Genomic DNA, 17,069 nt, shown 5'->3' with positions numbered 1-17,069 from the left:
TGAAGGCACATTTAAAGCCCGAATCCCAGGATGAATCAGACCAAGTGTTCCTATTTAGATAATAGCAAAATCAGGCTGCAGAGAATTGTTAGTCAGCAAACCGCATTTTGGGGAAGGCCATGCTCCCAGAAAGGAAATGAAGAGTTGGGATTCCAGATTTAGACCTGCAAGAGCCCAGAACCACAAGGTACCGAGAAGAAAGATCCGAGCTGCATTCTTTTTGCTTGAATAGAAGAAAAGCTGGAGTAAGCAGCATGAAAAGCAAGGTTCGCTCACTTTGCAAAGTCCTGTGACCTCCTTCCAACGACAAGATCAACACCAAAGCACTGTCTTACAGTGGCTTCAGGCAGTTCACCCCCCCCCCCCCGAATGACCTTCCTGTTTCTCTTGGCCGCAGCCCCTCCATCAGCCTCTCCTTCTACCCTGGCTCACCCCCATGACAGCCAACCCCACTCTCCAGTCTCAGAGGCTGCAGCCCATGCAGTCTTGACTACTGTCCGGGTCCATGGAAGCAGAGGCAGCTCTCCACTGAGCCTGGGGAAGGCGGGGGCTGTAATTTCCCTTCCTGAAGCTTCTCCCATCTGAGGATGGATGAAAACAGGCTTTGGAGGAAGAGACACTACTGTACATGCTGCCCTTGTCTGTCAACAAGTGCGGGATGACTGTAAGTGATGGCCAGACATGGTCCATTGTATTTCTCTAACAGTCCACAGTTCTCCCAGCCCTCTCAGAATAACTCCAGTAATGAATGACAGATGTAGCTAGCAGATAGGAGCACTGATATGCAATTTTAAAATGACTTTATTTTTTGTTTCTGGTCCTGAGACAGATTTATTTGAAGCTGCTCTCATTTCATTCGGTGGTTTATAGGCACATCTCAGAGATATCGCAGATTTGGCTCCAGACCACCACAACAAAGTGAATATAAAATGAGTCACACAAATTGCGTGCTTTCCCAGTACCTATAAAAGTTATGTTTGCATTATACTGTAGTCTACTAAGTATGCAATAGCATTTTATCTAAAAAATGTATATATCTTAATTAGAAAATGTTGTATTGCTAAAAAGAATAAATAATGCTAACCATCATCTCAGCCCTCAGCAAGTTGTAACATGTGTTTGGTGGAGAGTCTTGGCCTCCAGGTGGATGGCTGCTGATTGATCAGGTTGGCCGTGGCTGAAGGTCAGGGTACTGTGATGATTTCTTGAAATGAGACTACAATAAAGTTTGTCACATTGATTGAGTCTTTCTTTCACAAACAATTTCTCTGTGGCATGAGATGCTGTTTGACACCATAGTAAAAATTATTTCAAAACTGGAGTAGGCTCTCTCACAACCTGTTGCTGCTGCATCAACTGATTTCACACAATACTCTAAATCCTTTGCTCTCATTTCAACCACTCTCTAATGTCTTCACCAGGAATGAATTCCATCTCAAGAAACCACTTTCTTTGCTCATCCATTAGAAGCAACTCCTCACCCTTTAAAGTTCTATTATAAGATGGCAGCAATGCAGTCCTATCTCTTAGTTCCATTTCTCATTCCAGTTCTCTTTGATATTTCCACCACATCCACAGTTACTTCCTCCATTGAAGTCTTGAAAACCTACAAGTCATCCATGAGAGTTGGAATCAACTTCCTCCAAACTCCTATTAATGTTGATTGATATTTTGACCTCTTCCCATGAATCACAAATGCTGTTAGTGGCATCTTTAATTAATCCTCTCTGGAGACTTTCGATTTACTTTGCCCAGATCCATCAGAGATATCACTGTCTATGGCAGCCTTGTGAAATGTGTATCTCCAATAATAAGAATTAAAAGTCAAAATTATTCCTTGACCAATGGGCTATAGAATGAATACTGTGTTGGCAGGCATGATAATAATGCTAATCTTGTTGTACATCTCCACTGAAGCTCTTGGGTGACCAGGTGCATTGTCAATAAGCAGTAATATTTTTTAAAGGAATCTGTTTTTTTTCTGAGCAGTAGGTCTCAACGATGGCTCAAAATATTTAGTAAAGGATGTTGTAAACAGATGTGCTGTCATGCAGGCTTTGTTGTTCCATTTATAGATCACAGGCCCTAAGATTCTCAGAAGAGTAAATGAGCACTGACTTCAACATCAAGTCCCCAGTTGCATTAGCCCCTAACCAGAGAGTCGACCTGTCCTAGGAAGCTTTGGAGCTTTTGGCTTCTCCTCTCTAAAGGTGAAAATTTTAGATGGCATTTTCTTCCCAGATAAGGCTGTTTTGTCTACATTGAAAAACCGTTGTTTCGTGTAGCCACCTTCATTAATTATCTGAGCTAGATCATCTAGATAACTCGCTGCAGCTTCTACATCTGCATTCGCTGTTCACATTGCACTTTTGCGTTATGGAGATGGCTTCTTTCCTTAAACCTCACCAACCTCTGTTAGTTTCAGACTCTTTTCTGGCAGTTTCTTCACTTCTTTCAACTTTCACCGAATTGAAAAGAGAGAGGGCCTTGGTCTGAATTAGACTTTGGTGGGGATGGGGAACATCTGGTCCATGGGCCATATGAGGCCCACAGAATCATTTGGTCTAGCCCTGAGAAGACATTAGGGGTGAGCTAATTAAAAGTTTGACCAAACAGAGCAGGCTAATTTTTAAGCTGATAATTTTGTATGGCCCTCGAATGATGTTATAAATATCCAAATGGCCTTTGGCAGAAAAAAAGGCTCCCCGCTACTGGTTTAAGGAAATACTGTAGCTGGTTTGATTTTCTATCCAGACCTCTACAATTTTCTCCATGCCAGCAGTAAGGATGTTTTCCTTTCTTATCATGTGTGTGTTCACTGGAGTAGCACTTTTCATTTACCTCGGGAACTCTCGCTTTCCATGCTCACCCTGGCTAACTCTCAGGCACCAGAGGCCTCGCTTTCAGCCTGTCAGCTTTCAGCAATGCCTTTCCCACAAGCTTCATCATGTCTAGCTTTTGAGTTAAAGTGGGAGGCATGTGACTCCTCCTTTCACTTGAACACTTAGAAGGCACTATAGCAGCGGTTCTCAACCTGTGGGTCGCAACCCCTTTGGGGGTCAAATGACCCTTTCACCGGGGTCACCTAAATACATCCTGCAAATCAGATATTTACATTACGATTCATAACAGTAGCAAAATTACAGTTATGAAGTAGCAACAAAAATAATTTTATGGTTGGGGTCACCACAACATGAGGAACTGTATTAAAGGGTCGCAGCATTAGGAAGGTTGAGAACCACTGCACTATAGGGTTATTAATCGGCCGAATATCAATATTATTGTATCTTGGGGAATAGAGAGGCCCGAGCAGAAAGGGAGCAGCTGGTCGGTGGAGCAGTCATCGCACACACATTTATTAAGTTTGCTCTCTTCTATGGTGTGCGCCATGGCACCCCAAAGCAATCCCAAAGGTAACACCAGAGAGCACGCTCCACCAGATCACCATCGCAAACATAATAATAATTTAACCATTTGAATTATTGTGAGAATTACCAAAATGTGACATGAGGACCCAAAGCGACCAAACGCTGTTGGAGAAGGTACGACGGACTCGCTCAACTCAGGGCACCACAATCTTCAAATTGTTTTAAAAAAAATGCAATGTCTGTGAAGTGCAATACAGCAAAGCACAGACACCCAATATATAATTTTTATTATATAACCTGGTTATTATATAACCTGGTTATTATATAACCAGGTCTGCCTATACTTCACTTTCAAATTATGACGAATTTTACTAAGCAAACAAGAGTGGCTCAAAATGTTTAAGAATCACCCAAATTAAGTGTAAGCACTGCAGCATACATCGCATCCCCATTTTCCCAGGTCATTATGGTTATGTATATCCTACTTTATTGAATATATCTGATAAAAAGCTTAGAACTATATAAAAAAAAAAACTAAACCTATTTTCATTCTGTTATTCTCCAAGCAGAGTATCTGGCAGGCACTGGGCCAGGCTATAGGAATGAAGAAAACCCTGCATTTGCCCTTAAGGTGCAAGTACCGGTGGAAGCAAAATGCACAGTGAGAGAGGCTATTACAGGGAGGACAGCACAGAAGTGAGGAGAGAGAGCAGGGGCGGGAGGGTAGACAACTCTGCTCAAAGGTTTGCAGAGGTATTGACACGGAAGAGGAGGAAAAGAGGTAGGGGAGTGGAGGGTGGGGATAGGGAATGGTAACAGAGAGAGCTTAGGTCCTGAGTCCAAGTGGGAGCAAACCTTTGGCATTTTCGGAAAATAATAAAAAAGTTCAATGTAGATGAGGGAAGATTTAAATAAGAAAAATAAAAGGGTTATGCAAGCGCTTGAATATGAAGACAATTTTGAAATAGGAAATGTAAATGTTCTCTTGCAATGCAAAGCCATTGACAGGTTTTAAATATAGGAGTGAAGGATCACATAAGCTTCAGAAAGGCCTCTGGCAGCGGCCTGGGGGAGGGTGATTTAGAGAGAATAAACCTGGGGTGGGGTGGACAGACCTGTTTAAATACCATTGCAATGATTTAGTGGGCAGGCGATAAATGTCTATGATGAGGACAGTGGCTTAAGGAGGCAGTGACATTACCCCTGCTTCTCTGCAAAGTCCGTACACTGTGAATCAGTCTGGATCAACTTGCTAGTTGGGTAGAAAAAGAAGAGCTGCCCTGGCCGGTGTGGCTCAGTTGGCTGGGCGGCATCCCATGCACCTGCAGGCTGTAGGTTCCATTCCTGGTCAGGACACACGCCCAGGTTTCAGGCTCTACCCCAGGTAGTGGGGTTAGCAGGAGGCAGGCGATTGATATTTTGTTTTCACATCAATGTCTGTCTGTCTCTCTCCCCCCCCCTCCTTCCTCTCGCTCTAACAATCAATTTTAAAAAAAGAGCCAAAGACAAAAATTTCCAGAGGAAGGTAAATGCTTTTCTCAATCCCTCCTCCTGTCTAAGCAAGTGAAAACACCAGCATGAATGGAAGGCTAGAATTAAAAACCAATCTGAGATCGCATCTATGCCAATCTTCCCGTGTAGAGGGAAAATAGCTAAAATATTAACTGATGCATTTTTTCCTGCACGATAACTTTCTTCACTTGCCAATATTCCAACATTAAAGTGTGAAGCTGAGACTTATGTTTGTAAAGAACAAAAAGGGGGAGGGATCACAAACAATTCCAGTGAGAACCACCGATTAAATCCTTAACTTGACTTTCGAACTCGATCTTGAAAATCTGTGATGCAGATGCGGTAACCAACCCACTGTAACCCCATCTGTAGGAGGGACTTTTTAAATTTTTTCCTGGTAAATGCCCTGCTCTTTAATGACAACCCAAGACAATCCGTGACCTGATGGCCACTCTCGGTTTTGAGATCAAGTCCTGCTTTAGTAAATCAGACTCCCCTTCTGGTACCACAAATGTTTCCAGGAGAACGAGCTGAAAGACCCTACTCTCACCCAGTGACCGCTCTGCACTCTGCCCGTCCCTCAGCGGGGACCTGAAGGACTTCCCTTTCCCCATAGAGCAGTGGTTCTTCACCTTCCTAACGCCGCGACCCTTTAATACAGTTCCTCATGTTGTGGTGACCCCCAATTTCATTGTTACAAATTGAACATAATTAAAGCGTAGTGATTAATCACAAAAACAATATGTAATTATATATGTGTTTTCCAGTGGTCTTAGGTGACCCCTGTGAATGGGTCATTTGACCCCCCCCCCAAAAGGGGTCTCGACCCACAGGTTGAGAACCGCTGCCATAAAGGCTCTTACAGAAAGGCAGGCAGGAATATGGGAAAGGGGCAAACAGTCCCCGTTGTCACTTCTTAGGTCCTGCTCTCAGGATCCTCTTGTGGCTACAGCTGACTGGACAATGCTGTCCCTCTGCGTGGCAGGTGTCACATGCGTATTCTTCCACAGGGCCCATGTATGGGTTTCCCAGGACCCCATGTGAGCAGCTCACCACTGCACAGATTCCCGACACTGACAAACTGGGCCTTTAGTCCCTCCCTCCCTCCTCAATTTCTGTTTCTTGAAAGGCATCCACGGTCTCTGCTGGCTTCCCTTTGTCCCCAAAAGACACCGTGTTGGATTTCTACAAGATGGCTCAAGTCCTGCTACTTGCCACAGCATCCACTGGAGCCGTGCTCAGACACCCTGCTGCACCGAACAGCGGGAGGGAGGGCAGTCTGTCCTTGGCCGCCCTGCCTCCTGGCCTGCGACCCAGGGGCTTTAACCACCTGCTGCTTCTGGGCTCGCAGCAGGCACCCATTTCTATGGTTATCAGGGCTCCTGTGTTCTTGCTTTGTTTTTTGTTTATTTTTTGTGTCTCTTTTTTGAATTTAATTTTTCAATTACAGTTTATATTCAATACTGTTTTTGGACTTGTTTCAGGGCTACAGCATAGTAGTTACACAATCATATACTTTTCAAAGTGTCCCCCCCAATATTTCTGGTTCCCATCTGGCCCAATACATCGATTTTACAATGTTATTGACTATACAGAATCCCTATGCTGTAAATTTACATCCTCAGATTAGGCCACCTCATTCAGTGCTGGGAAGAACCACCTCATAGAATAACCTCTCCTTTGAGGGCTGCAGCAGGGACGTGTGAACTGGGCAGCTCAGCCCCTAGCTTGCTGACCGCCTAGAAGTCTCTATCTAGCTCAGCCGTGGGCAAACTATGGCCCGCAGGCCGGATCCGGCCCGTTTGAAATGAATAAAACTAAAAAAAAAAGACCGCACCCTTTTATGTAATGATGTTTACTTTGAATTTATATTAGTTCACACAAACACTCCATCCATGCTTTTGTTCCGGCCCTCCGGTCCAGTTTAAGAACCCATTGTGGCCCTCGAGTCAAAAAGTTTGCCCACCCCTGTGCTAGCTGATTCTCTTGGAGAACCCCTCCCCTCTCAAAAGCTTCAAGTATGACTGACACTGAAAAGCTTCTTGTCCTCTAATTCCCTAAGCATTTCTAGTCTCCTGTGTGCAGAGGTTGTCTGGGAGCGGAGGATGGGGGATCACCAGGCAGCTCTGGCACTGTCTTTCCAAGCTTGGAAGGGCTGACTGGCAGCCACTTAGGTCTCTGTTAGAATGTCACAGTACATACTGTTCCACGTGTGGGGCTTCAGCCAAAATTCCAAGACAACAGGCAAAGCCTCATGCACTATCCCAATTTAAGAACTTGGAAAATTTAAGAGGACTGTTGTCAATGCCACCATTATTGTTGATGTTAGCTGTTCCAGAACTTACTATGTAATCACAATACAGAGTTTTTCTATCAAATAGGGAGAAATAGGGCAGAAAATGCAACCTAAGAGCTGTGTACCATGAAAAGATAAGAACGAGTTCTGCAGTGGACACGGGTGATGGGGACAGCGTAGGGATAAGATGTCAGTGTGCCTCTATGTGTGAGGATTAGGTATGGGGAGTACTTCATGCTCCACTTTGGGGCCCAAATCTTGGGGTTTGTGGATTCCTGTGCTTTGCAAGGAGCCAGAGGGTGAGCAGCAACAGCTACAGAGAGACCCAGAGAAAGCACCTGGGGTCTCCCGCAGCCCCGAGAAGACTCAGTGTGTTACAACCAGAGGCCATGGGGAGCTGGCGAGCACGTGATACAGACCAGCCTAGACAGGGCTGTGACCAAGACCCGGCCAGATGAGACACAGCTCAGTGGTGGCCCACAATGCACTGGGACTCAATGCCCCACCTCCCTCCACACCTCGCCCCCGCTCAAGCCTAGAGCTGAGTAGACTCTACACCAGTGATGGCGAACCTATGACACGCATCAGAGGTGACACGCGAACTCATTTTCTTGGTTGGTTTTTCTTTGTTAAATGGCATTTAAATATCTATATATATAAAAGGCTAATATGCAAATCAACCGAACGGCGGAATGACTGGTCGCTATGACCACACTGACCACCAGGGAGCAGATGCTCAATGCAGGAGCTGCCTGTCCCCTGGTGGTCAGTGCGCTCTCACAGGAGGAGCCCTGCTCAGCCAGAAGCCGGGCTCACAACTGGCGAGCACAGCAGCAGTGGCGGGAGCCTCTCTCACCTCTGCAGCAGCAGTAAGGACCCCTTGGGTGATGTCCGACAAGGGGGCCAGGACTGCGAGAGGGCACAGGCTGGGCTGAGGGACCGCCCCCCCGCCCCCAGTGCACGAATGTTCATGTACCAGGCCTCTAGTATAAAATAAATATCAAAAATATAAGGCTTTGTTTTACTATGGTTGCAAATATCAAAAAATTTCTATATGTGACACGGCACCAGAGTTAAGTTAGGGTTTTTCAAAATGCTGACACACCGGGCTCCAAAGTTTCACCGTCACTGCTCTACACCCTGCTGTTGCCCCAGAGGAAGAGGCGGGGAGGGAGGGACTCAGCGGTGGACTTGGTGCAGTGGTTGCCTCAATGAGACTGGGTTTAAACTAAAGGACTGCCTGACTTACTGTGCATATTTTGGTTTTCTGCATCAGAAGAAAATAGGTGGGTCTTGAGCGAGGCTGAATTCGATATTAAGAAACATCAAGGTGTCCTGTGGCCACTCCAGACTATATAACTAGGCGGTCCCACTTCGCACTCAGTTTTAAAGAAAGGTGCATTGAAAACTGGGTCGGAGTTTACCTTAGAGTAAACCATCCATCCGCATCGAAGCCAGGTTGCTATCCTGATTCTAGTCATTGCCTTACATCAAAAGAAGTATTTCCATAAATTGACTTGGAGTATTTATAAAAGGAAGCATTTTGCCAACACAATAATTTGATGGGATGAATCCTGCCCTGCCATAGCCAAGCCTGCAAACAAAGCCAAAACCCAGATCTCTAAATAATGGTTTCCTTTCCTTAATCCCTGCCTATTTGGACACACATCCGAGGGCATTCAAATTGCCATCAGGATTCTTGGAAGGGTTATAAACCTCATTTACAATAATCAGGATCCACTTCTCAGGTGAGTAGGCAGCAGCACTGATGTTCAGTGAGCAAGGAGGGTCTAGAGCAGCGGTTCTCAACCTGTGGGTCGCGACCCCTTTGGCGGTCGAACGACCCTTTCGCAGGGGTCGCCTAAGACCATCCTGCATATCGGATATTTACATGACGACTCATAACAGTAGCAACATTACAGTCATGAAGTAGCAACGAAAATAATTTTATGTTTGGGTCACAACATGAGGAACTGTATTTAAAGGGCCAGAGGTTGAGAACCACTGGTCTAGAATCAGCCTCCTGGGGTCCATTGGAATCTAGAATCCCAGATAGGTCACCTTGAGCAAATGCTGAAAAGTTGTACAATACCTATCAGCCTCCAGGATAATGTGCAAAGGAGTGAGTTCTCCATCAGTTTGGACATTCAAGTGTAGGTGGGCCACACGTGGCGGGATGTTGCATTGGACTGCATAAGTGCCGAGATCTTTTCGAACTCTGAGTTCTTTTGAAAAGGAAGGCTCGGTGCCAAAGAACAGACTCTCCTTTGAGATAAACACCACTGGTGGCTCTCATTTGGAAAAGGAGGCCAAAGACTTGCACTCTGTTTAAAGCTAAGATAGGCCGAAACCGGTTTGGCTCAGTGGATAAAGCGTCGGCCTGCGGACTGAAAGGTCCCAGGTTCGATTCCGGTCAAGGGCATGTACCTGGGTTGCAGGCACATCCCCAGTAGGAGGTGTGCAGGAGGCAGCTGGTCGATGTTTCTCTCTCATCGATGTTTCTAATTCTCTATCTCTCTCCCTTCCTCTCTGTAAAAAATCAATAAAATATATTTTTTAAAAAAAGCTAAGATAGAAAGAGGCCAAGTCACCCCTGTTGCTGAGTCAGCAGCTGGGGAGTCATGGCGAGTGCACTGGATTTCAGTCAGGAGCCTGGGCAGGAGTCCCAGCTCTGTTCCCAGCTGTGCGGCCCTGGGTAGGCAAGTAATGGATACGCTCTGAAGTTTCTTCACTTGGAAATTGGTTGTACTTTTTTTCTTCTTCTTCTCAAAAGGTACTCCTGAGGACTCAATGAGCCAACATGAAATTGCTTTGAAAATGGTAAAGCACGGGATGAATATAGGTCTTATCATTTTCAGAGCTCAGATTATACTATACATCCTTAGCTCTGAAAATAACATATGTAACCTCAGACCCTGGCTGAGATCAAACTATTATTTTAAACATCATGATGGGTATAGAAGTTGGGAAAATAGCTATTTCAAAATCTCTTGCTTATTTTCTCTATTACTCTAGAGTAGAGATTCCAATTTACCTTGAAGGCAGGTAGCGGTTTTGTTCTGAAAATTAAAAATAATAATCAAAACAGAAACAATGGTACCAGGCCATCTATGTTTATGCAAATATCCCAGCTCTCACTTATTGTTTTAGAAAAAGGGAGATCATCCTCAACTTGAAGGCTAATGTCTTACACTCAGTACTTGACTGTTTCTTCCCTAAATAAATATACCTTTTATCGAAGATTTTCAATACAAATATTCACTCAAATATTTATGGACAGTAACACTATCATGTCAAGTGTTGAGCGAAGAGTGTTGATGAGTCAGATACACTCGTTCAGGTGTTAGAGGAAAGATAAAATAGACAAGAATTACACAAATGATTATAAGCATCGGTGAGAAGGTAAGAAGGGCTCTGAGGATCTAGCAGAGGGTGCTCCTGTGGAGTTGGGAGGTTTTCCAGAGAAAGGAATGTGGAAGTGGAGCCTTGAAAGATGAGCAGGAATTATCTAGGTGGGAGATGCCAGGTGAGGGCAGAATGTTCCAGCAAATGTTTCTTTAGCGTCTCTTTGAAGACAAATGTTTGCTCCTCTGGGTGAATTCTGACTGCTGTGTCTATAAATAATTGTTTATTCTTAGCAAATTTTGTGTGCTCTTCTCTGAATAAATGTTATCAGGAGAAGCAAGCTGAGATGAGAAGGACTCTGGAAGGACAGGGATGTGCCACCGTACTTTATGTCTCATCCTAGAGGAGTAGCTATGAAAAGAATAAGGCTGTCCCAACCAATGTGGCTCAGGAGGTCATGGTTCAATTCCCATTCCTGGTACATGCCTGGTTGTGGGCTCAATCCCCAATTGGGGGAGTGCAGGAGGCAGCTGATCCATGATTCTCTCTCATCATTGATGTTTCTCTCTCTCTCCCTCTCCCTTGGGCTTACTATTGACTGGACATAAGATCCTTCATACGGGGCCTTATGGAATGTAGTCTTGTGGGTTTGATAATCTTTATAGCTTCACTCAGAGCCTAAGGGCAAGATCCCTGTCTGATTAAGGCTGGACTGTTACCCTATTTAAGTGGATAATCCCCCTGTGTCATCCTGGGGCAGGACATGGAGACTCATTTTTTGCATATTTCATTAAGGGTAGTCTGGGCTTGATTTGGAACCTAAAAGTAACCCATGAGCAGACATGGCTGTTAGGAGGTGTTCTCTGCCATGCCCTCTCTTCTTACCCCCCCTCCCCTCACTTTCAATCCATTTTTACTGAAATTCAAACCCTGGGCTCAGCTACGCTCTGCTGAATCAATGGCGCCTTCTCCTTCATGCTTGGCAAGGTGTGGCTGAGGGGAGAGTCCCCTAGGGGGCCTAAAGCAGGGGCAGTGGGAGCATCATCTACATGAGTCCAGTGTGCCGAGCAACACAATGATCGCACGGTAGTCAAAACTGCGAGGAGAACATTGACGCTTCCCCTACCTGTGATTCTGTAAAACAGCCTGCCACCCATTCTTGTGTGTCTGGGAAACAGCTTCCTTCGAAGAAGCATGCTTCCCCAAATGACTTAAGTAGGAGTCACAGATGCTCTTTTGTTGACATACCTCAGGGCCAGACACAGAACCTCCGGATTCCCATTCTTTGTCTCAGAAATTACTAGCTGTGATGTCCCCCAATCAACCAAACAAAATGCTTGCTAACCCATCTTTGGTTAAGTTTCTTTCCTCCCCCAAAGCCCCTGAATTCTGTGAGCCTTCTAGAATACAGCCTCTTCTTAGTAACCACCCCTTCCCCCAAGAAAAGGCGGACCTCAGAGTCAGACATTCATCCCTTCCACACCCCTGGTTATTCTAGCCTTGTGTGTTTCCCAGATAAGAAAACTGGTTTTGCCTAAACCTTGAGCATAAACCTTGCAGATCAAATGGTCAGAGAGTTCTATTTGTTGTAATAGTTGAACTCACTGATCACATGATGAGAGAAATAAGCCTTGAAATAATATTTTCAAATGAAGTCTCTCTTGACTAAGTTTGGATTTGTTTTCCCTTTGACGGTGATGAACGAAAATAAGTCCCAAGCAGAAGAACACGAGGGACCCCTGTCTGAACACACATGAACTATCTTCCTGGAAAACCCCCAGAACAGATTTTTAAAAATGGGATAAAGAAGGGCAATTAGATCACAAGTTCTCATGCTATCGTTTTGGTCTTAAATATGACATGTACACTTATTTTGCAGACAGCTTTTGGGAACAGGGCACTTGGTTTATACATAGAAGAATATTTGATGGGAAAAACACCACGGATTATAGAATCCAGCCAGCTGAGAGCAAGCTATTCTTTCTCAGATATTGGAAGTTGCTCTCACATTAAAATCTAGCCTATTATGAAGAATAAGCAGTTCAGAAAAAAAAAATCCTCATCTCCACAGGCAAAGATTCTGCCTTTGGCAGAACACAGCCAGGAATAACTCCTCTTTCCCCACCTGCCAGGAAATGCATCCCTTCTTTTCTCAAAGGTGACCCCCACACCTCTGAGAAACTTTAAAACTCAGTACATTCTATCGCCACCGCATCCTATGTTCTGACCTTCTCTGGACACTGAGGTTCTGTCAATCTTCAAGAAAAGCAGAATTATTAATGCTTCAACTTTTTATTGACTTACCAGTTAAATGAAATAGAAGGACTGGGGGTCGGGTAGTGGGGAGGCCAGCCTTGACATCAGAAAATCCAGGTTCCATTAACATCTGCTCTGTGATCTTAAGGGCAAGTCATGGAGTTAAGTGTGCTCATCTCTAAAGTGGAAATAACAACAGGTATTGAAGAGCATTATTATCAGGATGGATCAGTGGTCAGCAAACGGCGGCTCTCAAGCCACATGGGGCTCTTTGACCTCTTGAGTGTGGCCATGAAGTTTTAATCGCACTGTACGTGCGCGCCCGCACGTGGTATTTTGTGGAAGAGCCACACTCAAGGGGCCGCAGTTTGCCGACCACTGGGATGGACAGTCACTACATACACTATGTATGAAAAAGTGCTTGGGCCCAGCCAGCGTGGCTCAGTGGTTGAGTATTGACCTATGAATCAGGAGCTCACAGTGCAATCCGTGGTCAGGACACATGCCCGGGTTCAATCCCCAGTGTGGGGTGTGCAGGAGGCAGCCAAAAAGTAATTCTCTCATCATTGATGTTTCTATCTCTCTCCCCCTCTCCCTGCCTCTCTGAAATCAATAAAAAAATATATATTTTTTTTAAAAAAAGTGCTTGGTACTTTTCATCCAGGGCTTCCATTTTCTCTTTATCAAGTCCAACACAATAATCGGTATCCATCACTCAAATTTGATTATTTAACCAACCTTACAATTGCCGTGCTTAGAGTATATTGAAATAGCCTCCTGATTTTCCCTCTTCCCGCCTCTTTTCATATTCACTGTGGTAGTTACGTTGATAAGTCTGAAACTAAATGGGCTCGTGTTACTCTTCTTCTTAACATCCTCCAACAGCTCACGCTGGTTCCAGGCCAACGCCCAAGCTCTTCAGCGTGAGAGACCCTCCGGGTCTGGCTCTTCGCAGCCATATGCCCATGTGGAAACTACCGCCTCATCAGAGCTCGATATGAAGTAGGTGAGTACTCTTTCGTTGTTTTTTTTTTTTTTTTGGAATGAAAGAATAAGGACAGACAAGTAAATGTATGAGGCCATTGGTGCAAGGCCAGTTGAATATTTCACATGGGTTCTGAGTCACTTTCATTTTGGGGGAAAGTGTTTGGAGAACAAGGAACCCCTCTGACTAGAGGTGCACTCACTATGTCAGCATCCACACAGCTGGGAACAAAAGACGATTCTGCTGGTAGATATTTTCCCCCAGATGTTGGCTCCGGAGAAACTTTAATAATAGAAAAACCTCAAGGCTAAGTCTGTTGCTTAAGTTTCCCTTTGTTCATATCAACATCTGAACAGAGATAAATATGCCTTTTCCCCACGTAAGCGAAACTCCCAGGGAGCAAATGTCCACCTCCATTGATTTCAAGCCGTAGCTATGAAGAAATTGCACAGTAGTTCATTAAAGATAGTCTCCATCCTTCCCTCACTCCCAATATATCTTCCAGACAGTAAGATTTAGCTTCCTGTAACACCAATCTCCTTCCCTCCTCCCTCATCCTGCCTTAATAATCTCCTTCCCAGTTAGTATGTTAGCATTTTAATAGGAGCAAGCTAGTAATTGACCAGAGGCTTAAATGTGTGGCATACATTAGGAATGAACAATGGCGAAATGTTAGGAACCACGGTAAACAACCATAAAACATCATTAGACGGAGAATGGTCAGAAAGGGGAATGGTGCCTCCTCTTTGATCTTCATTCATTATTCCTAGAACATTTAGCTATTTGTGTGCCGCGAGTGTCCTCTGGAAAAGGTAGGAGCAGCCTGCCTCGCTTCACAGTCCGGACGGTGTTAGCGGTGGCAGCCCGCACAACTGATTCTTCCCCTCTCAATATGGCCCTGGCAATAAAACCCTGTTCCTGGCTACTCAGATTCCCTCTGAATGCTGGCCTCTGTTTCGAAAGCCATCTTTCTGAAAGCACCCAGAGCTGCTATGTTTATGTATAACAGGGAGTGAGAGATGTAATAAAGCCAGGATCGATTGCCCGGTAATAGCCATGATTCCATAGACATGAAAGGGTATTTGTAATTTAGGTCTCATAATGTGGCCTAACTCCCTATCTTGTGTAGTTATTGATTTTTCAATACGAGGACCGCCCAGCAAGCCTTTCAGGGTTGTTCTCCCTGCTCCATGCAGCCCAGAACAAACACCCCTCTCATAGGAGGCCGGCCTAGAGAAGGGTCTTCTACTCTGAAAGTTACAAGGACTCTCTGGTTTTTGAACTTGCTAATGTGGTTCCTGCTTATATAAAAAAAAGGAGGGTTTAATGGGTTACATAAACTTTCCACAGCCAGTCAGTTCTTCCCGGCGTCCTTCCTTCTGTGGCCGCCTAGAGTGAGAACTGGTAAACGTCACCCCTTCTCTGTCCCCCCACGGCCAGTCTGTGCAGAGACGGTGGGTCTCCCCTCATCAGACATGTCCCCTCCCTCTGGCCTCCTCTCCTCTCAGGCTCTCACATCCCCTCTCCTGAACGCTTACGATTCCATGCTTGTGCACGCTGTGAGGGGATCACTACAGTAAGTCATTAGCAAGTTTGCTTCTCAGTGCAGACTGTACGTGAACACGGTCTAACTGAGGGTTTTCGCTGGTGAAGATCACAGCTCAGGACAATTCCTCCGATTCTGTCGAGAGCAAATGAGATGGAGCGTGGCTTTACTGACTAGGAACCCTCACTCTATCCACCGTCAGAGCCTCCAAACTGCTGCTCAGCGTGTACCCTGTACCCCCTTCCTCTGTGGGGGATCGGCTTTTACTGCTCGGCCTTCCTGGAAATGCTAACCTGTGCTTTGCTGGGTCCCACAGCTCCTTCGTGGTGGAGCGGCAGCCCTGCATGCCCACGCACCCACAGAGGCCGCTGGTCCTGAAGACGGGCGTGCAGTTCACCGTGAAGCTGAGGTGAGAACACCAGGCTGCAGCGATGCCTCCTGCGCCACGCTGCTCCTGCCTCCTCCCCACAGCCCTGCCCGGTGGTGCATTGGAGGGAGGCGTCCCCAGAGGGCACTTCTTCAGGCTGAGAGTCCGCTGGTCTTCTCCCACTAGAGCTGTAGCAGATGTGTGTGCAAACACGTGCACACACACACACACACACACACACACACCAATGTTTTCAGTTAAAGAAACAGTACTAGGAAGAGGTGTTTTACTATCTGGCAGTTGCCAGTGAAGAAGCGCTGAAAAGCAACAGCTGCCACCACTGAGTGACAGTGATGCTCTAACAGTGATGTCCTGAAATGACCCATCGCCTGTAATGACATTCCCAAGACCTGCCGCACTGACCCAGCAGCTACCAGGCCTCGGAAAGCATGAAGACAGACTGGCTTTATTATAGGCGCAATAACGGCCCAGGGCATCCTTCAGGCAGACATGTACTACCACCTTCCTCTTCCTCCTCCCCTGCCTCCTCCCTCTCCCCTTCCCCTCCCTTCCTCCTGCTCTTCCTCCTTCTCCTTTCCCTCCCTTCTTTCTCCTGTCTTTGCTATTCCCAATGAGTCCTTCAAGAGTCTTTGCTATCATCGCTGGGTTCCAGGTCAGATCCTTGCTTTGGAAGGATTTTGCCTTTCTGTGAAAGGCCAGATCAGTTCTATTCTCCCATAGCTCTACAGTCGCATAACTGAAGCTTTTGGGCTTCCACCATAGAAGACCTATTAGATAAATACTATATTAAGAGCTCAAGATCAAAGACTAAGTAGTACTTGCCACTATATCCATGCTGGCCTGGTTTTGTGTTTCTCTGAATGGGTCCTTGTTCTATATTTGTATAATGGAGCTTTTTGTTGTTAACCCTCACCTGAGGATATTTTTCCATTGATCTTTTAGAGAAAGTAGAAGGGAGAGGGAAAGATAGAAACATCAATGTGAGAGAAACACATCCATTGGTTGCCTTCTACTCCTGCCCCAACCAAGGCCTGGGTCAGGGAGGAGCCTACAACCCATGTATGTGCCCTTGACCAGAATCAAACCAGGGACTCCTTGGTCCATGGGCCGACACTCTATTATTCACTGAACCAAACTGACTAGGGCTGTATGATCAAGCTTTTACTCTTTCCTAAAACATATAAGAAAAACCTCACAGGGAAATGACATAAATTCATATTCTGACTCTACTTCTGGCCATATCCCATGACCTTGGGTATGTCCTTTTAACCTGAGGAACACAGATTCCTCATCTGTGGTGAACTCTTCTCTGCCTAACCCAAAGGCTAAAGCAGCAGTTCTCAAATATTTGTCTTCAGAAATCCTTTAAAATC

General features: G+C 45.5%; 1 pseudogene across 1 annotated transcript in view; it reads left to right on the top strand.

Moving 5' to 3' along the window:
* The window catches only part of LOC102762927, a 25,816-nt pseudogene extending 10,095 nt beyond the window's left edge, over positions 1–15,721 (top strand). Inside the window, exons 2-3 of the transcript XR_001514522.1 lie at positions 13,663–13,779; positions 15,625–15,721. The product of XR_001514522.1 is annotated as a ubiquitin-40S ribosomal protein S27a pseudogene (transcript). The remainder of the gene's footprint in view (positions 1–13,662; positions 13,780–15,624) is intronic.
* The last annotated feature ends 1,348 nt before the right edge of the window (positions 15,722–17,069 follow it).

The sequence above is a fragment of the Myotis davidii genome, unplaced genomic scaffold (assembly GCF_000327345.1).
Source record: "Myotis davidii unplaced genomic scaffold, ASM32734v1 scaffold238, whole genome shotgun sequence".
Lineage (NCBI taxonomy): Eukaryota > Metazoa > Chordata > Mammalia > Chiroptera > Vespertilionidae > Myotis > Myotis davidii.
This window is presented reverse-complemented; position numbering and strand designations above follow the sequence as displayed.